Below are 21,847 nucleotides of genomic sequence, written 5' to 3' on the forward strand. Positions count from 1 at the left end.
AAGCAGCCTTATGGCTAGGAACCGAAGCCTCCTGCTAGTAGCTATGTGAGTGAGCCATCTTAGAAGCTGATTCTCCAGCCCTAGCCAAGCTATAATCTTGACTTGAACTACATTTGAGACCCTGAGCCCAAACCACTAAGCTAAGTTACTCCCAAATGTCTAGCCCATAGAGCATGTAAGATAATAAATGCTTCTACTTGTTTCAGCCCACTTAGTTTTTGGATAATTTGTCAGCAGCAATATATAACTAATACAATTAAAAAAAAAGTTTTTAGCTGCCCATTCAGAGTTCAAACTATTGACCATTTATTCAGCACTACTTTACTTCCAGTGAGTTAAGTATTCTCTCCCACCCCCATGTTTAAAATGAGGTTTGCTTTGGCAGATGTCACCTTAACAGACATTGTCTATTGCTCCTAGACCTCTTTCCTACTCAGTTTGTGGTATAATGTGTTAATATGGCAAAGACCTTCCAGAACCCAGTTGCATGAGCTTGTCGAGACTGCTAAATCTTAGAGATATTTGGGGTTAACCCATTTAACAGATATTTGGATTAAACTTTAAATGTGTTGTATTATAAATATTTAAGTTTATTTTAGCATATGTCTTTCTAAAATGCACCGCCTGCTTCCCTGCCTTCTTAAACAGAGCACATCCGGCAGCCGTGGTGACTCTGGATTACCATTATTATGAGGTCTGAAGGAAGGGCGGCTATGAGAACAGAAGGTGCAAGCAACACAGGGCATAAACACACCTTGTGGATAAGGATGTGGATACCAGTCTCTGCAGCAGCCCTGGAAGCTGCCTCCGTGCCCTCTCCTATGCCAGCCTGTTGTCTGGTCTTTAACCTACTTCATGAAGGATGTCATAAATAACCTCACGACCATCAAGACCCCACGTTGTAGTTGACCCTCTGCTGAGATGGTCAGGATGCACCTTTCCAAACTTCTGTCAGCCTTCTCCACCTTCACAGTGTCCCCCTATTATCATTTAATTAACATCTAAAAAATTTAAGATTTAATTAAGGATGAAACTATATACCAAGAAAACAGAGTAATGCTATTAATTTTAAGTAGCTGTTTTTACCAGAAAAGATTCTCAGCCTGTCTTCTCTTCATGTAAATGGGAGACTAGCAATGTGTTGAGAGGCATTGAAGGATAACCTAAAACATAACCAAGATTATTTTTGATCAGAAGGATTGAATAAAACAAAAGGATTAACTATCTCTGCAAATTATTTAATATAAGGTCTGTGAGGTAGCCATAATCATCTATAATTTGATAGAGATGGTTACTGCCTCAGAACTGAAGCTTCTCCTAACTGAGGCTTCTCCTGAGTGTGTTTCAGTTTGCAATGCCAGAATCTTTTGACTTATCAACACCACTCCAAGTACCAGCACCACAGATCTGTATGGCAGAGACAGTCAACCACAGAAGCTGCCTTCTTTGCTTGCTCTTGCCCGCTCTACAGCATGGAAGTTAAGAAATCTGCTTTCGATTCTAATCTTTTCTCCTCTCCTTACTATGTGATCCCGAGTAAGTTAATTGACCTCTCTGAGCCCTCTGATAAATGGAGATGATAGTATATACTCATCAGGTTCTCAAAAGGGTCAAGAGTGACAATGTACATAAAACATTGGCATTTGCTATGAAAAGGATATGTCTCATTGGACATATTTGCATCACTAACTATTTGAAAATTTTATGTCTAAGTTTTGGGAGAGAATCTTCTTCCCAGGCTGCCATTTTCTTTAAAAAAAAAAAAAAAAAGAGAGAGAAAAAACTCCCTCCCAGGGCCACACTTTAGGTGTGTTGAATCCCCAGTTTCTGTTGTTTCTAGAGAGAAATTAAAACTTCTCCTCCTATTTATGTGAATCACTACATTCCCACTTTTGGTTTAAGGCAAAGTTGACCATGGTAGTCAACAGAATACTCCTGGCTGATCTGAAACTTTATTCAGTGGGGCCATCCATGATGCTGAGTGGTGGTTAAGGGAAGACACATGAAGAAATGTTAGGATAGGCTGATGAACTGGGAACCCACGCCATGTAAATGCCAAGGTATTCTGAAGGTGGAAATAGCAGGAAAATAAGGTGCCAAGCTTTATGAGAAATGAATCCCTAAATATGCATTGACTGTCCCTAGAGAGTCAGGCAGGGTACAGAAAGTTTCTCCTCCGTTCTCTATAGACATGATCTCTTTCTCCATTCTTCGCTTTCTCTGTTCCTTCTTCCTTCACCGCCACCATGGTAAACTAAGCCAATGTGGATTTTGGTTTAGGTTTTGGTATCCAAGCATCTTACATACCATGTCATCTAGGAGCAGTGGATGGAGCCTGCCAATGTGTCAGGCACTAACCTAGATCCTCATTGAATCTTTACACTAACCCTATACAGAATTACTATTCTGTGGACAACAAAATGGAAACTCAGAGAAGTTAAGTCACATGCTCACAGTCATTCATTTGAAGAGACAACTGAAGTTTGAACCTGAGATTTTATGTTCACCTTATTAGTTTTATGTTGCTTCTATAATGACTTATTCTAAACTTAGTGGCTTAAAACAACACAAATTTATCCTCTTACAGTTCTGAAGGTCACAAGTCTGAAGAGTGTCTGAGAAGTCCAAAATCAAGTTATTGGCAGGACTGATTCCTTCTGGAGCTTTGGGGAAGTATCCATTCCTTCCATCTTCCAGTTTCTGGAGGCTGTTAGCTTTTCTCGGCTTGTGGCAACATCCCTCCAACCTCTGTCTCCATCCTCACACCTCCTTCTCTGGCTCTGACTCTCCTAACTTTCTCTCATAAAGACCCTTGGGAATAACTTGGAACCACCTAGATAATTCAGGATAATCTCTGCATTTCCAGATGCTTAAGTTAATCACATCTACAGAGTCCCTTTTGTCATGTAAGGTCTCAATTCATAGGTTCTGAGGATTAAGACATAGACCCCTTTGATGGGGGGCATTACTGAGCCTCACACACTCCTCCCAGTCTCATAGTCAGGAGGGGATGCCTACAATATACTAAGCGTTTTGTATCTCCATCTCCCTTCCAAGTACAGATATTGCCCTGTTTTTGGCCAAGAGCCAAGATCTGGGATTCAGGATTAGACAGCTCACCTCAAACTCTCAGTTCCAGAGAACAGATGTGGCCTAGTGTGGCACATGAGACTCTTGGAGGCATGGTACCTAACATGCATGGAGAGTCAGTATGGGGTTATTTCTTATTCAGTTCTTATAACAATTATTACATTTTCTTTTCTGTTCCAAAATGATTTTGACTGTGTTTATTACCGAGACCCCCAAAACGTTAATGGGCTCTTTTCCAGACTCAGTGTGCAGTGGGCCATTAGCAGAACAGGTCAGAAAAAACTACCTTCAAGAACGTTGATCTGCTTGTATTTATTAATCTGTTTGGATTTTTTTGGTCCATTTCCCTGTAAATTTAAAAGACATGATGAGTTTTCAGAGAGAAATCTTTAGCCTTAAACTTTCACATTTAGTTTTGTTTACTTGTCTAACACTCTCTTGTCTCCCAGACCACCAGACATGTCTCTTGTTACAGGGAAGAAATTTGCATTGGCTAAATCTGTGGCTGGTCTGTTGCTTTTCCTTCTCTACTCAGCTACCCCAGTAGTTTCTCTGTGGTTTGTGGTGGGCTCAGGGCTCTCACTAGTTTAGATGAAATTGGTTGGTTTTGGACATCTGATGCACTGGGTGCCTTTTGATATCTGGATTGCCTCTGTTTAGTCTGACGAGAAATGCTCATCACCTACTTGGGCTGTGGAGATCTTGTTTGTGGTACCACAAGCTCATCTTCAAAATCCCACATTCCTTGTTGGATTGAGGTACACACCACACCGGTATGAGGAGAAAGATCATTGTCAACAAGTTAGGGAGGGAAATCGTGCAATAAAGTCAGCCCAAGGTAGGCTAACTTAAAACGAGGTCCTTATTGCTTTACTTTCGTGTATGTGCGTGTGCATGTGTGTATGTGTGTGTGTGTGTGTGTGTGTGAGAGAGAGAGAGAGACAGAGACAGACACAGAGACAGAGACAGAGACAGAGAGACACAGACAGAAAACAATCTAGGAGAGATTTTAGGAACAATTTCTCAGATTAAAGAAATATTACCCCTATTTTGCATCAAATCTGTGCTGGCATTTTTACTTAAGTTGATCTTATTTAATCCCCACAATAGTCTTGTAAATTATGTCCTGTCGTCCCCATTTTATATAGATCAGGACACTGAGACCAGAAGCAATGAACTGATTTGTCCAAAATCATAGAGTCAGAAACCTTTTCAGATAAGAGCCAAAGGCAGTTCTGCCACTGGACTCCACCCTTTCATCACCCCCTTTGCTACTCTAAGCCTGGTCCATGGACCACCAGCATTGACATCCCCTGGGAACTTTTTTGGAAATGCAGAATCCCAGGCTGAGCCCAGACCTGCTGAGTCAGATTCTCCATTCTAACAGACTCTCCAGATGATCCACGTGCACATTACAGCTTAAGACAAGCCGTTTACTTCCACTCCCACCTCTAGCTGAGTAGACAGTAATCAAGCATTACTTGTGTGGTAAACCTCTAGTGAGCCTGCAAAGACAGTAAGTCCCAGCCTTGTCATGAGAAACTGAGAGCATGGGACAGCAGACCACCAACCCTGTGGGAGTGACAGTGCAGTAATAACAATAGTCACAGGGTGTTTGGAGAGCACAGAGGAGGGGCAGTTTACTAGGAAGACTATCTGTTGGAGCTTATTCCTAATCTCAGTGGGAAGCAGTACATCACTGTGGTTAAGAACAGCAGCTCTGGATTCTCACTGTCTAGTTTCAAGTCCTGGTTCTAATGCTTCCCAGCTGTGTGATGTGGGACAAGTTACTTAACCTCTCTGGGCCTCAGTTTCTGTATCAGTTTCTGTATCTGTATAATATGTGAGTACTGTTATGGTTCTGGAGGTTCATAATAGTACCTGCTTGTTTTGCAGATTCAGTAAGATGATACACATGTGAAGGACTCAGCACAATGGCTGACAGCTTAATAAGTGTTAGTTATTATTGAATGCTGAATATACTACAAACAACAACCATACAAGCCTTGGAAGAGTTTTCTAGGTGAACAATAGCTCTCCAAATGTGAAAGCCCAATTGAGTATGATATCTGGGAAACATGTTGGGATATTTTTATTTCATTAAAGCAGATATACTTTAAGCACCTACTATGTGCCAACACTATTCTACTCTCTGAGAATATGAAACTGAATTACAAAAACAGTTTGTACACCTAAAGACCACACAGTCAAGGGTCAGAAAGCCATTGGTCATCTAACAGCAGTCATACGTTTATTACAAAGCTACACATTTTCCTCTGAGTACTGCTTTACCGATATCCCATCATTTTTGGCATGGCATATTTTAATTCTCACTTATTCAGTATATGTTCTAGTTTTCTGTGGAATTTCTTCTTTGCCCCTCACGTCTTTGTTGTAGCATTTATTCATTTCTATTAACCTTACTTAGCCCACCCTCACTGAGTACCTGCTCTGCTCCAGGAAGTGGCCAAGGCATCATTTTGTACCTCAGGAAGTTTTTAGTCTAAAGAGTCACCCACCATCTACTTGAGGGAGACAGACATGAACACTACTTTTTACATAGAGCACAAGGAGGCTCTATTTCTAATCTCTCAAGCCCAGGTTCTCTGGCTCCCTAGATATGGTTTACTGTTCAACCACTGCCTTTGAAGCAAAGACCATCCTAGTCACCACTGTATTCTCAATACCTAGCACAGTGCTCTGTACATAGCAGGTACTTATTAAGTATTCGTTCAACAAAGATTTTCTTTGGTACTCATGCATGTTGTCTCAATTTCTTTCAATTATTTTCTATACCCATCCGATTTTCACTAATTTCTTCAATATTCAGCTAAAACTTACACAAATCGTGTTTGTTTGCACATGGAAGTTGTCTCCCATCTTTCTAATTGTCTTGCAAAGCATTTGGTGGGTCTATGGGATTGTGGAGACCCTATCACCCCAAGACTCTTGTCTATTTCCTTTACCACCTTTGAGATAAGGAAGCCTTTCTCTCCCTCTACGTTTCATTTATTGTGGGTTGGGATATATGTTTGGGCCTCTGCCCAGACCATGCTTGGAGTGGCACCAGCTGCACAGGATACATGAAATATTTGCTCCGAGGGATCCAGAAGTGGAGATCTGAGTAGGATCAGCTGGTGCTTCAGGATAAAAATCATTTTGCTGTCTTTGTGGAAAATTCACTGTGCTTCTCCTGCACTCAGCAGTTTATGGGGTGCCATATTGTTTTCAGTCTTCCGGCCCTAGAGTGTTTTGAAATGTGTCTGAGTGTTGTTAAGTAGCTCCACATTCATGCCAGAAAGAGTCATTTCTGTGGGGAGAGGTGTCACCTCTCAGGGCAGCTAGCATTGCCTCTCACTCAGCATATCAGAACTTAGCAGCCCCTATTCTCCTGGGAGCTTGGCCTGAGCTACCTGCTCCTCCAGCCCAACTTGGCAGGCCTTCTTGTCCTCCTAGTGGAGGGGGGGTTCACTGTTGTGGGGACATGCCTCTTCTGGGAGTGGGTTTTGAGAATTACTACTATTTTCCAAATCAATTACCTACTTCTCCAGAAACTGCATCCTCTTCTTTCTGCCTCTTGTGTTGACATTCCTTTCTTTCATTCTTCACTTGTTTACTCAACTACATGTGCAGTGTAGAATGGTGAGTAACAGGTAGGTTCGCAAAACATGCTGCGTGTTTTGGTTTCTGGTGCCTCCACATTACCTATGATAACCTTGGACAAGTTGCTTGAGTTTGTCTAAGCCTCTGTTTCCTCATCACCAAAATGAGCTTAAGATTACTTGTGAACTTGTGAGAATGCAACGAGGGGATTCCTGCAGAGTGCTTAGCATAGTGTAGAGGACGTGATAAATATTCTACCTCTGACTGATCTCTTGCTGCTCTTGCTCATGGCAGATTCATTGAGCTTACTATGAGTATAAGAGCGTTCTTAAAGAATTCACTTTCACACATGGTTAAGTAAGTTGTGCCTTTAGAGCATAGATATTTACTAATCGAGATCTATAGACACTGAAGGTTCTAGAGTTGTATCACAGCAAAGATGAGCTTTAGTGAATTCATTCTGGCAGTTGTGCCAAGGAGGGATGAACATGGAGAGAAACCAGAAGCAAAAATAACCATTTTTGTAGGAGAAACCACCCCAATATGCCACCCCTGATCTGGGACGGTGGATCCAAAGGGAATGGGAAGAGCAGAACAGATGTGAGACATATCATGGAGGTAGAAATTTACCCGACTTGGGTGCTGGTGGGTTGTAAGTAGTGAGAGTGATTGGAAGTCTCAATGATTTAAAGAATGACAAAAGTTTGACTAAAGCCAAGAACCACTCCACGGGAGAAATCCAGTTGAAGAGATGCACAGAAAAAGTTAAAAGAGGATAGGTACCAGGTGCTCTGAGCAGTTCCAAGGGGGTGGGACAGGGAGCAAGTGCTCTGTGGTCAGAGGTCCGGGAGCCTTGCAGCTTGGACCAGGCTGGGAGGACCATTTGGAGGGAGCATCTCAGAGTCACTCAGGAAACCCCTTGGAATAAGGGCTTGGGTTTCATCAGCAGCACAACTCGAAGAACACCTTAACAGTCATCACAATTTCCTGGTGAGTTATTAAAACACTGATCCCTGGGCCTTTCCCCCAGAGATGCTGATTCTGAAAGGCCTATGAACTTACATTGCTAGTGAGCTTCTGGGTGATGCTGAGTTGCTGGTTCAGTGGCCCATCTTTGAATACTGCTGCGCTAGACCATGCCCTGGCCATCAGAGCCCCCTCGAATGCTCTGCTTGCCCCTACAAACAGGCACAGGGATGGCATGTGGTGCCGTGGGTTCACCTGGACCAGCTGCAGATCTCACCCAGCCTGCCTCCTGCATGATGTGTATGCTGGTCTTTCTAGTCTTGTTTTACTCCTGTTTTTCATGGAATTCTCTTTGCTGGTCACCAGTTGGGGATTTTTTCTTCTTGTTGTTCAGACCTTTTACCTCTCCAAGACTTGTCAGTCCAAGCCTTTCCATTGTGGGTAACACCTTTGGTGAAGAGGTTTCAGGTACGCACGCACGCACGCACGCATGCACGCACTCACTCACTCACTTACTCACTCACTCACTCTACCTGCTGAGAGTTTATGGGGATGGATGCTGTCTGGGTCAGGCTCCACATGCCAGATGCAGGTTAGACATACTACATGACTTATCCTGGGTTATTTCCAAGCTATTCTAAAAAGGCTGTTTCAAGGCTATTCTAAAAAGGATTCCATCAGGTAAACTTGAATCACCCAGGAGTGGCATAAAGCTCTGCTCTTTCTCATTCTTCCCAGATATTTGCCAATCTTATTAAAATGTGCAAAGGCCTCATGAGTGAGCTGTCTTCATACTCTAAGATGAGAAATCCAATTAATTAAGTTTATTAGAGTTGTTTGTACATATCCAGAGTAAACAGACCCAGGTAAGTACAGAAAGTACATGGGTTTTAGTGCTCGTGTGTGGCGTTCATTTTTATTGTAGTAAAATATGCATAATATGATATTTATCATTTTAACCATTTGTAAGTGTGTAAGTCAGTGACATTAACTACATTCATAGTGTTGTATAACCATTATCTATACCTAAAGCTTTTTCATCATCTCAAACATAAACTCTGTACCCATTAAAAAAATAGCACCCCCTTTTCTACTCCCTGCAGCCCCTGGTAGCATCTATTCTACTTTCTACTTCTCTGATTTTCCTATTCAAAATATCTCATGTATGTGGAATCATACAATATTTGTCCTTCTGTGTCCATTCTGTTTGACTAAGCCTATTTTCAGGGTCTATTCATGTTATAGCATAAATCAAAATGACATTCCTTTTCCATTGCTGAATAATATCCCATTATATATATATATACCACATTTTGTTTATCTGTTCATCTGTTGGTGAATACTTGGATTGCTTCTACCTTTTGGCTATTGCTTATAATACTGCTATTAACATTAGTCTACAAATATCTGTTTGAGTCTCCGTTTTCAGTTATTTTTGGATATATACCAAGGGGTGAAATTGCTGGGTCATATAGTAGTTGTAGGTTTAACCTTTTGAGAAACTACCAAAATGTTCTCCACAGTAGTTGCACCATCTTACATTCCCACCAGCTAGTAGATATGAAGTGAATTAATATCTCATTATGATTTTGATTTACATTTTTGGAATGACCAATGATGTATCAGATATCTTTTCATGTGCTTCCTGGGCATTTGTATTTCTCCTTTGGAGACAGCGACACCCATTTCGATCCTCTGATGCCTTTTCATTCTTGCCTTCTCTGGGCTCATGGTTACATTCCCGCACCATCTGTTTCAACTGTGCTAATTTCTTCTAGTACTGTTTAGAAGTTGAGGTAAAAAGAAAACAGTAATTGAAATAGACAGTTGTTATTTACATTGGGGAGGTTGGTATTAAATACCCTTGTGCTCTTTCATTTAGCTGTATTATATTCTTATTATGTGTTTTACTAGGTAATCGTAATTCTTTGCTTTGGGATTTTGTGGCTTTCTTCTTGGTTTATTTCATAAGCAGGCAAGTATGGCCAGTATGATTCTGAAGCAACTGGGCCATAGCAGAAAAACATTTGAAGGGAAATGAAATTGTAAGCAAACCGAAAAATGATAGATGAGTCAAAAAGAAAAAAAAAAATCCTTTAGAGATTTCTAATCTCCAAATAGGTTTTTTGTTCTACTTTTCTGAAGTTATGAAATTAACTCAGTAGATTGGAGTGTAGTTCATCTCTCTAATTGCTAAGCATTTTAATTATCAGGCACGTTTTATGCTTTCGTGAAATACTCATTTCACAGCCTACTGGTAGTCTTTTTGTAGAATAGGAAAGTGAATATTCATACTATAAATTAGGTGCTGGCCCAGACAGGGCTTTCCAATCAAAGAGAGAAAAGAACGTGACCCACCACCATCGTCCACAAGCAGGAAACTAGCTGTGCCACGATTTAGGTGAGGCCAATCCTTTCCATTCTCTTTTGATCATCAGAATAAAAACAAGCACCAGAAGTTCCAGATTTGGTCCAAAGATGCTTTCTTTTCTCTTTCTATCTCTTCTCAGGCTGTCATTGCCATTTTTCTTCAAGAGAATAGCAGGCTCAAGCATTTAATAATGAGGTATTTTGATGTTCCAGTTAGTTGATGGAAGGATGGGAAGGGCTAAATGGAAGTTGTGTCAGGGCTTCAAGGAAATTAATGAATGATGATTTAATGAGTGCTTACGACATACCAGGTACTGTTGTAGTAATGTCACATGGAGCTCGGGAGTCACCATCTATTCATTCATTCATTCATTCATTCATCCATCCATCCATCCTCTCTCTCTTCTTACTTTCCTTCTTCTTTCTTCCCTCCTTCCTACCTACCTTCTTCTTACCTACCTAAAAAGATTTATCAAGTGCCTATAAATGTCAAGCACAAAGTAGTAAACAAAGCAGTTAATACAAGCAAAGTCCTTAGTAAAGTAGTAAATACAGCAAAGTCTTTGGTTGCGCTCTGTTCCTATATCAGTCAAGATTCAATCAGGAGACAGGAGCTGCACAGTGATTTTAACAGGGAAAGTTTAATGTGAAAATTTATAAAGTACAATAAGGTATTATTGGCTACTAAGGGAATACAGATTTGGGAGCAGCCACCACCCCAAGGGCTGAAGCAGCACTCCCAAAGAAGGAACAAATTAGGAAGAGGGGCCCCCTCCCCACTCTCCAGTATTGAGATCCAGCCAGTGGTGGTCCACTGGATAGCAGAGACCCTGTGTGGGTGTGGCTGGTTGGGAAGCTGTCTTCCATAGTGCCAAGGAAGGCTGTCTATGGGAAGTGCCCTACTATGGAATTCACTAGAAATCTGCTGTTGTGTGTGTGTGATGGGGATGGGGGGGGCGGTGTGCATGGAAGATGACCTGGGGAGGTTGGGGGTGGGGGAGATGGTATGTGGCAGGAGTAAGCCGCCCAGAGGGAGGCGCCTTCTGAGAGAGACACAGAACCTACTCCTCCAGTGTCCTTCCAGTGCCCTCTACTGGCAAAGCCTATCATGATGCTCTGTGGCAAGGGGGTACCTTTCCTTGGTCTCAAGCAGGGCAGGGACAGCTGGGCTTAGGGCTAAGAGATAATCTATTGAAGACAGGCACAGGTGCTAAGTGCTTTGGGAAAAATAAGTAGAGTGGGCAGGATGAGGAGTATTAGGTATGCTGTTTTTATAGAGGATGTTCAGGGAAGGGCTCTCTGGAAAGGTGATGGTTGAGCAGAGACCTGAGGAAGTGATAAGCAGGTGGCAGAGCATTCCAGATGGAGAGAGCAGTGGGTACAAAGGTCAGAGCTGGTGTAGTATGTGTGAAAAACAGCAAAGAAGCTGGCCGTAGCCCAGTGAGAATGGGTGAAAGGATGAGAGGGCGCCTGAGAATTGGCATTTGGCCAGAGCATGCACGCATTGGGCAGAGAGAGGTGTCTTCAGCCGACTTGCACTTCAGAAGGACCATTCTGGTGGCTGAGTTGAGAGTAGATTGGTGAGGAGTGGGTGTGGTGAGGACTGAAGCAGAGACCCCAGTGATAAAGCTACTGCAGTAATCCGTGAGACAGATGTTATTTCCTTCCTAGTACATCTTGTTAAAGGATTAATAGTGTACATGTGTCTCCGATGCTAATCTCGATCAATTGATCAATGTGACATCTGCTGGGCCCTCTCTGTAAAGTTACTATCTTTTTCTTTGCTAAGTAATAAATACTTTGGAGGAGATTTTATAAAAACAGTGGTGACAATTATTATCACCACCATGCTTGCCACCAGCTCATTCCAGGCTTCTAAAAGCTGGGACATGGGTTCATTTTTAGCCTATTTCCCTAGTGGGAAACTGAGGCTCAATGAAATTAGGTAACATTCAAACTAGCACAGCTAATGAGTGGCTAGATTGCCCTCTGTGAGGGTAGGGGTCTTTGACTGCTGTGTTCCCCAGTGTTTAGCTTAAGCGCCAAGCATAGTGCTTGTACATGTATTAGGCACTCAGTAGGTATTTGATATACCCATGAGGTGAAGACTAATTATACCTTTTGTGACTCCACACCTCATGCTCTTTCCTCTACAACTCTGCCTCTGGCTCCTGGTCTGTCATCAATTAGCACTACCCATCCCTAAGATTTCAGGAATGTCCAGCTGTTTCTTAGCATGGAACGCACTGTCCCGTGGCCCCACCCATGACAAAGTCATTGGCCGCAGACAGACAGCAGACATTTGGCTCTCCAAGTGACATTCCTATCACATTTTAAACAATGGGGCCGCAGGGTACTTTGTCCTTCTTGTTAGCTGAAGTTTTATGATACCATGTTTATGGGAAAATGCTGTTACTATTCTTAGACTGGTGGTGGTTCTCACTTATTCATAGCTCTGCGTTTGTGGGTGGAATGAGAAGTTATAATAGAGTGCAGGTGCCTCTCATTGTTTTCCGCTACTTACTGGATAGTGTTTATTAAAAAGGAAATCACAGTGGTGTGTCTGGAGCTTAAGTCTGAACAAATAACCCAAAAGGAGGAGTCCCAGAAAGGTGGGCAGCAGGCGACAAACAAAGAAAAGCAAAAACAAGTTTGAGCTAATTGGGATCAGGCAGTACTTTGCATGTGAATTATGAACAGGGAGCTTGGCTGCAAAATAATTACTGTATTCAACCTTTGTTGGCATACTTTACACACTTTTATGGAAGATCCAGAATTTGAATTTAACACATTTTACCCTGGCCTTTAATGGAATTTGAAAAATGATGCTGAAAGTATGTGATTGAAATGAGATCCTTTCAAAATGTTTAAAACTGCATGTGGATATGTTGGTTTCTGCACACACATACCCCTTAGTTTTTTCCTAACCCTTGGAAGAAGCCATTCCAGGTCCTCTGAAAAGAAAGACTGGAAACTTTAATTCAAAATGAGTTCTGAATTTTAATGGGCATCGGAATCCATGTTACCATGTCTACTATAAGTTCATGGTTAGTTCCTTGAAAGACGTGTGTGTGTGTGTGTGTGTTGTATCTCTGTGTAGTGTGTATGTGCATGCACATGTCATAAGAAAAGGCAATTTCTGGCATGTTTACTGTTCTGGACTGCGAAGTGCCCCCAGGAGGCTGTGTTTCCTATCACATGGACATGCAACAAATCTATTCCCTCATTCAGCAAATATTTACTGCAGAGTACAAAGATAAATTGAATGTCACCCTTGCCCATAAGCACTTATGGTCTTGAGAGGCAGACAGACCCATGTACAACTAAATAAGATGCTGGGGTCATGTGATGTAGTGGGCAGAGGAGCAGAGCATGGAGGGATCAATGCCTTCAGCATTGGTGAGGAGTCAGGGAAGACTTCACATAGACGGCTGCATTCCAAGTGTGCCAGGAAGACAAATGGATTTTTCTTCCAATCAGAGAAAAGAGGAAAAGGGCTTTCTAGGCGGAGGCATGGCATGAACCATCTCTGGGAACTTGAGTACATGTGACACATCCAAGGAACAGTATGTCATTCCTCATAGCTAATGTATCGGGCTCCTGCTGGGAGCACAGCTCCAAATGGGACTGGAAAGCTAGATAAGCCAGGCAGCCCCCACCTGAGACAGTGGGGAGCCATCTCCAGTTTCAGAGTAGCAGAGTGACATGATCGCCAACTCCCTCCATCAAACATGGTTATATTTTTGGAAGTGTCTGGTTCTTGAAATACCTCAATTCCTCTTGCCTCCCCAGCTCCTTTCCTCTCTCCTGCCTGTTCAGCGAACTGAAAGATATCAGAACTATGTTCAGCTCTCTCCAGTAATATCACAAAACAAAAATATCTCGTGGGTTTGCAGCTTATGAGTGTTTTGACTGTTCACAGCAAAGCATTTGAGAGTAGCAGCGTGTGGTCCCCCACATGGAGTTCTTTGGCAGCTTTTTGATGAGTAAACCTGGGCCTGACTTTTGCCCCAAAGTGATGTTCTTTTGTGGCTTGTCTGCTCCAGGAATTGAAATACCCAGACTCATTCTTGAAGTCACTGTGGCACCCTCCAGGGGGGTCAAGGATGCACATGGGTGTTAGGACTGCCCCTACCTTCTATAACCTTGGAGTGCATGGCTTATAACCCCCTTTCCACCCTATCTTGCTCCAGTGAAGATGAAAGATTCTTCCTTCTGGATTCGACATGAGTTTTAGCAATATGGTACCATCAGTGCTTCACTCAGTGAGTAGATGCCCATTGAATGGGGGGAAGGGGGTATTATAATAATTATTAGCATCATTTCCTTATCAGTTTTATTTTTCCTTGTCTCTACATTTGTTTCCTTTAGCCAATGGAGCATTGGTATTAGGTCCAGTACTTCTTACTGAACCACGAATTGATGTGCACCTCCCCTTTATCCTGGTCTTCTGGACATTGACCCTCTTCACAAGTTGAGTCCTTCTGAGTCAAGGTCAGCAGGCAGCCATCACTACTGTAACCACTGAACCATGTGATGGTATTCATTAATTTCTTCATTTACTTTTCTCTAGAGGACCCAGCTATGCCCTACAGATGGCCTCGGGCCTACAGGAACACATCTGGGGTGATTTCAGAAATTTTAATCCAACTTCCAATCTTACAAGACACTGTAAAGTCAAGGGGGGTGGGAGAATGCAGACCTTGGATTGATGACTTCAAAGAAATGATCCAGCACCCTCAGCACAATTCCTCCCCTCTCTCGCCTTTTCTAGAGCAACCTGCACATGGGGAAATTGTGGATGAGCAACAGTAGCGCACACTGGGTGTGCTGGGCTCTCACTGTACAGTAGGCATGGTGGTTGAGACTCTGGCATCCAGGCTCAGCATCCCTGGGTTGAATCCTGGCTCTGACACTTGCTCACTATGTGACCCATGGTAATTCAACTCTCCTGTTCCTCAGTTTTCTCACCTGTAAAATGTGATTTCCAATAGTTACTATGAGAATTAAATATGATAATATACACACAATGTCGGGCAACTGATACTTAGGAAATTTAATCATATTACTCGGAAAGTCTCCATGAGTATTTTGTAGGGTTCATTGTTTCTGGCTTTGAGCCCAGCATGGGGTCCATCATGCCACAGCCCCTCCCCTCTTCCCTCTCTCTCTTCCTGCTTAGTAATCATTGATACTGATTCTGCGCCTCCCCTCATCCAACAGGACTTGCTGCAGTAACAAAAATGTTCTGTCTTTGTTGTTCAATCCAATAGCTATCTATAACTACTAAATGCTTGAAATGTAACTAGTGTGACCGAGAATCTGATTTTTTAAATTTAATTTAATTTGAATCATTTAAACAGCCACATGTGGCTCGCGGCTGTCATATTGCACAGCACAGTTGAGACACTGGAAATATAGATATAAAAAGATACTGTGTCTCCCCATAAGGAGCTCCTGGTCATACTAGGAGCCACCCCTTTACATGGACACTCAGAGTTCGGTATGAGGAGCATCAACATGGAGACATACATGAGGTGCTGAGAAAGCAGGACAAAGTAGTATTTGATTTTGCCAGAATAGTCAGGATGTCATTGAAGACTCTCTGGCACAGTGTGCCAGCCTCTCTCTAAGGGCCTCTAGTGGGGAGAGAATTCATCATTTCATAAGCACCTACTAAATGCCAGATACTGGGCCAAACACTTTCCGTAGATACTGTCACATTGGACCATCATTGCTTTTGCCATCCATTCCTCAGTCTGAGATGCAAACTGGTGACTATCCCTGCCAAGTCACACAGCTTAGGTTATAGTGAAATCAAGGGTTGCCTGACACCCAAGCTATACCAGACAGCCTATTTCTTGATTTATATTCAATATCCTCCATCTCCTTTGTTGGATTTCTTTAAATATTCTGGTGATTGGTAGCCACTGATACACCCCCATCAATTCACACTTTGGATGAAACTAGATTTCACGTAACTGGTTTACCACCTGGCAAAGAATGAGGTGACAGCAAGACCACAAACTAATAAATACGCCGGTATTTACATGTCGGACCTCAATATGATTGATGTGTATGTTGTTGATGAGGGTGTCACATGTTTATTCTCTGATCCTGGTCTCAGTATGACTGTGAGGATGGGGCCAAGTCATTTCACAATTTGGGTGAGTGTTCCAAGCTTCTCAGAAGACCAACGCAATAGAAATTCAAGGTATGAAATTCAAGGTGTGGTCTCAGAGTCATTTTATTTAACAACCTCTATTTGTTTTCTCAACATGTAAAATGAGAACATCACTCACCATCACTTCTCTCCCGTCCGAGTGTTAAGAAGGGTCTACAGGTTGGTTTGAAGGAATACTTCTCTTAAAAAGCTGTATGATTGAGCACATTGCTTTTCCTAGCCCTGAGCCAGTTCTATCCTGTTCATTGAAAGGGAATAATATCCACTAGCTTATAAAACTCTGGCATTTCTTCTTAGTTCCAGGTTAGCTCTTCCAAGAAACACCCACATTTATCCAACAGTGTGCAATTCCCCACGAGGTGGCACTTGACAGGGATATGATGTCCTCTCTTGGCAGTCAACTTTTTGATTCGTTCCAAATCCTACTTTAGATCTCTAGCTATTTTGGAGGGTTGACAGGTTTGAATTAAACCAATGAGCTCAATCTGCTTGTGGGATATTATACCTGGAAGGGATTCATAGGTATCACAGTATCACCTAAAATTATCTCCTCTACATATCCCATCATTGGGAAACACAAAGGTGGCCCCAACCCACCTCATTTTCTAAATAAGCTATGAAGGCCCAGGAAAGGGGGCTGCTCTGCTGCTGAGGATGGTTAACATTAGTTGCTTGCTCTGTACAAGGTTCTATGCTCAAAACTTTGCATAGATTATTTCATCTTTACAAGTCTATGAATAGTTTTATTATCTCCACTTTAAGGATGAGGAAACCAAAGCTCACAGACTTTTAGTAGCTGGCCCTAGTTTACACAGCTGGTACATGTTAGAACTGGGGATCACACACAGTCAGTCTGATTCAGAAGACTGTTCTAACCAAGATATGGGAGATATTCTTGTCTCATGCAGCAAGTTGGTGACAGAGGTGGGATCTAGACTGAGGCTCACATTTTGTACTGTCTCCGGCCCCATGCAAGGGGTGTGGGAAAAGAGAAGGGCCTTTGGAACTGGGCGGCTATAAAAAATTATTTCTTCCAGCTCTACATTTCATGATAAGGATTTAAAAAGAGGCTCTGGATTGCAGCCATAAAGAAAACATGAGAAGCCATTAGACCAAGCCTTTTTAAGTCTAACTGCATATCCCTGGTTTCAGTATCACAGACAGTGGTAGTACCCAGTGGAGGTCAATATGTGCTTTCTTTCAGTTGTTGAAATAAACTAATGATGTGGCCAGGGTTCCTGATACTTTAAGTCCCTGTCAGTCTCCTGGGATCCTGGGGTCCTACAGCCTGTGACAATGCTCTTCTCACCTGAATCTCCTTCTTACCAGCCTTTTTAGCTGGTGAGGTTCGCTGGGGCTCTCTTTCCCTCCCAAGACAAGATACTCAGAACATTGTTCTCTTAGCATCTTTGGAGGCTGGGGGCCAGGGGCGAGGTGAAATTCCAAAGAGGATTTGTCTTCACCAGTTCAAGAGGCCATATCCATTTTTTCATGAATCGATTGGTTCATATATTGATTGGTTAGTTGTTTGATTGATTGATTGATTGATTGATTAATTAAGCTATCGTCCTTTGAACATTATGCTGGCTAAATGCTGGAATAAAATAGGAAACAAATCAATAACAAAAATGTCCCTAAAGAAACAAAAACAGAAACAAAGGCCACTGATAATAAAGGCAGAAGAAGACACTGAGCAAGTAAACAAGTAAATATGCAATACAAATAGAGACTGTGGTGAGTGCAATAAAGAAATTAAACTGAGCCTATGGTGGCAAATGGAGGGGAGGAGGAAAGTCAGGTACAGCCTCTTTAAGGAGATGATATTTGAGCTGAAAGCCATGGAGCAGAAAAGAGCCTGCAGCTGGAAGGGCTGAGTGAGAGTGAACGTGTCAGGCAAGGTGAGTAGAAGTGTGCAAAGGTCCTGAGGCAGAAAGGAGCTTGAACTGTCTGGGCTGGAGTAGAAAAGGGGCCTTGTAGCTGAAGTAGTGTGGAGTGGGGCAGAGTAGTGGATTCCACATAGGGTTTTATTTTAAAGAAATAAAGCGCACCACTAAAGGGTTTTAAGCAGGGGAGTGACAGGATCTGAGGACAGTTTACAAAATATCTGTCTGGCTGCTTTAGGGAGCGTGGGTTCAGAGAGCAAGAAGTGCACAGATGGCTTAGAGCATCACCTCAGGGCCAGGCTGGAGACTGGACAGGCAAAACGACGGCCCATGCTCCTCAGCCATCTCCTCCCCTTCTGGAGGATTCTTTTGCAGCTGCAACCTTCTGAAAACAGAACATCCCAAGTTACCAGGTAGCATTCGAGAGCCAAACAAATGCTATCATTTCTGAAAGGTAAATCAAGACAAGGAAACGATGACACATTCACCACAACTGAAGTGTTTGTCAGGCGTATTGGGACCCTTGGCTTGTTCTAAAGCCTACATGTCTGGGACTTATTTAGTCTTTGCTGGTAACTGGGCACTCGGCTATAAACAGAGCTATTTTGGAAATACTTCATCTCGCTTTTGAAGAGTTGGAAGGGCATGAAAAAAAGAGCCGTATTTCAGATCTTAGACATATGCACCTAATCATGCTATCTACCAGTGGTATTCCCTCTTTCTTCCTCCTCCCACCTCTGCCACGCCCTGGGCAATCCTCACAGGGAAGGGGACCACATCCATTTCAAGAGCTGCTTTCATTTCATGACCTGGTGTTAACCAGGTATTGATGACATAACCCTCTGAGGAGCAGTGAGTTAAAACTTTCAGCTTCTGTGTGTTTCCTACGTAAAACATAATTATCTTTTAAAAATTTAATCCAAAAGTCATTATATTTGGTATTATCTAAATATTATCTTCTAAATAAAAATGATAATGACAGTAATAATTATGCTGCTGCTGCTCCTGCTGCTGGTGGTGGTGGTGGTGGTGGTGGTGATGATGATGATGGTTGTGATGGTGATGATGATGCTGATGATGCTGATGATGCTGATGATGGTGATGGTGGTGATGATGGTGATGGTGGTGATATCAATGGGCAATGTGTTGAACACTTGCTTTGCTTTATGAAATGTTCATGGCTCTTTAGATGTAATGACTTCGAATTCTCACAGCTCATAAAATGAGTATTATTACTCTCCTTTTCGTATATGTAAACTGAAGCAGAGGATGAGTGGTTAAGCACTGTTTCCAAATCATGTTCTCTTATCCACTACCAGACTTTGGTAAACTCTTTTCCTTTTTCTTCTGGAAAAAAAAAAAATGGGGCTAGTACATTTTGTAGTAGATGTACATAATCACCTTTATTTATTTTAATTTTCTTCTTCTGATTTTCCTGCCCTCGCCTTCACACCTTCACTCTATCCTTCTTCTTTACATCCTACTCATGCCACCCTGGACCCTCCGGTTTTCTCCATCAGACTTGTCCGCTTCTTGTTTTCATCTCTCTTCCAGCAACTGCTGCCTTTGCCTTCAAGGTGCATGAGCTTTCTGATGAATTCTTCTTGTTCCTGCTCCATTTTCCTTCTTTGCTTGGAGGACTGCTTTTGCCACAGACTCCAGCTGCCCCTTTTAGGGTCACCCTTTTCTATGGATTAGGAGATAGAGCTCACCTTTCTTATCCCAGAGCAATGCTCCCAACATTTGTATTCTGTAACACTCCAGAGATTCGAAATACTCTCCTGGGTGGGAAAGAAAAGCCATTCATACTGCTTGGTAATTGAGTTCAAGAGTGATGGACCCAAAATTATTAATGCATTTCCTTCTCTCTACTGGCTAAAGAGGATTCCATCTTTATTTTACCTCCCAAATACAAGCTCTGCTAACTTTTAGGTTTCTTTCTTTCCAGTCTTTTTTTTTTCTGTACCCTGTTGTACATTTTCCAAGTTATGATTGTAATTGTACTATATATGCAATTTTCGAGCATTTTTGACATTATTACAGCATTACAAAGGCTTCAGATAATGTATTTTAAGAGTGTAAGATATAGTGACTTATAAGATGTGCTGTTATTTTTATGTTTCACTCAGAAAAGGAAAACATTGTCAACTAAACAATGATCCAAAGCTTTCTTCTATCTTAGAACTTATTATTTCATATCTATTTTAAAAGGATCTTTTTTGAGTTATTTAAACAAATAGTTTATCATATATCCAGTGGTCATTTCCATGCCTCTCTGCAGTCATAGTACATTTGAGTTACAGTCCTGAATCATTGCCCAATCTTTCTGAAGACATTTTAAATATCAGTTAAACTCAGCACAGACAGCACCAGTAATGGACTTATTTCTACAGAAATGTGGACTGTATTAGCTATGACCAAGCTTGCAGGAAAAAACATGTCTCAAAATGGATGAACAATGGTTTATCACTTATCATGTCTGTATGATAGTGGCAGAGGTATGTGTCCGGCTTTTTTTTTTTTTTTTTTAACTGCTGTTTAGATTGCAACAGGCTTCTCCTGATCTGTTCTTACTGTACACTTCAGTGAACAATGTCATGGTGAGTAGGGACAGGTTTGGGCTGGTGGGGAGGGAGCCAGACCTTGAGGAAGGGGTGCATTCTTGCCTGCCACAGCTAAGGGGGAGAGAGGAGGAAGGATTTTATACCCACCACCAAGCTGTGTTTTGTGTGAGCTAATTCTGGAAAACAGATCACTCTTCACCAAAGCAAGGACCTCTGATTGAGAGCTGGGAGAGTATAGAATGGGTCTTCAAGAGGTTGGTGAGCATGACATTGAGAGCCCTGTGACCCAGGGAGGTAGAGAAGGGAGCCGATATTTATTGGCTGCCAATGATACACCAGGCATATTATTGACTTTTACAAAAACATAAATATGTTTGTCTGAATAAAAGTAATGATGATGATGATAATGGTGACGGTTGTGGGGGTGATGATGACGATATTAGTGGGTAATATTTACTGAGCCCTTACTGTACACCGTGCAATGTTCATGGCTATTGACATCTAATAACAGCCCAAATATTCACAACAACCCTATAAGGACAATATCATTGCCATCCCTAGGTTACATGCAAATCATTAACCACACAATACTCACAATAGGAAGGTATTGTTATCCCCCTTTTGTAGATGAGAAAAGTGAGGATTAGAGAGGATGAGCTCAAGTCCACAGGCAGAAACTGGAGGTTGAGTGAAGCCCTAACTCCTTTTGTGGCTCCGATAAGACCACAGTGCTCCATTCTCCTCATTGGAAATGAAAATGTAAAGAATGAGAAATTCATGGCTTTTCCCCAGCCAGGAGCCCTCAGGAAGCTGGTGAATGAAATTCTTCGCCATTTTGAAACTGTATAATGTAGTAGATGAGAGTACAGACACTGGAGCCAGACTGCGGGCCTTGTGAACTTGAGAAAATTATTTTATTTTTTTTACCCTCAGTCTCCTCATCTCCAAAATGGGACTAAATAATAACAATTGCCTCAAAGAATTGTTGTGAGGATTAAATGAGATAATACATACATAGTGCTTAGAAGACAGCCATTTGGTAAGCTCTTAGCCACTGCTTGCCATTGTTATTGTTTTAGCTGCTCTTTGCCAAGGGGTTTATGAGTCAGGTAGCTGACAAGCAGTTGGGAAGTGAACCATCCGAAATCTTCATCAGAGTCCATCAGTGTCTCCAAGGCCAGCCTCTG

The 21,847-nt window shown here is 42.1% G+C and overlaps 1 protein-coding gene across 2 annotated transcripts in view; it reads left to right on the plus strand.

Annotated features, from left to right (window-relative positions):
- The window catches only part of WWOX (WW domain containing oxidoreductase), an 887,845-nt gene that overhangs the window by 516,303 nt on the left and 349,695 nt on the right, over positions 1 to 21,847 (plus strand). The gene's annotated exons all lie outside the window — the stretch shown is intronic.

The sequence above is a fragment of the Rousettus aegyptiacus genome, unplaced genomic scaffold, assembly GCF_014176215.1.
Source record: "Rousettus aegyptiacus isolate mRouAeg1 unplaced genomic scaffold, mRouAeg1.p scaffold_m13_p_14, whole genome shotgun sequence".
In the NCBI taxonomy this organism is placed as follows: Eukaryota; Metazoa; Chordata; class Mammalia; order Chiroptera; family Pteropodidae; genus Rousettus; species Rousettus aegyptiacus.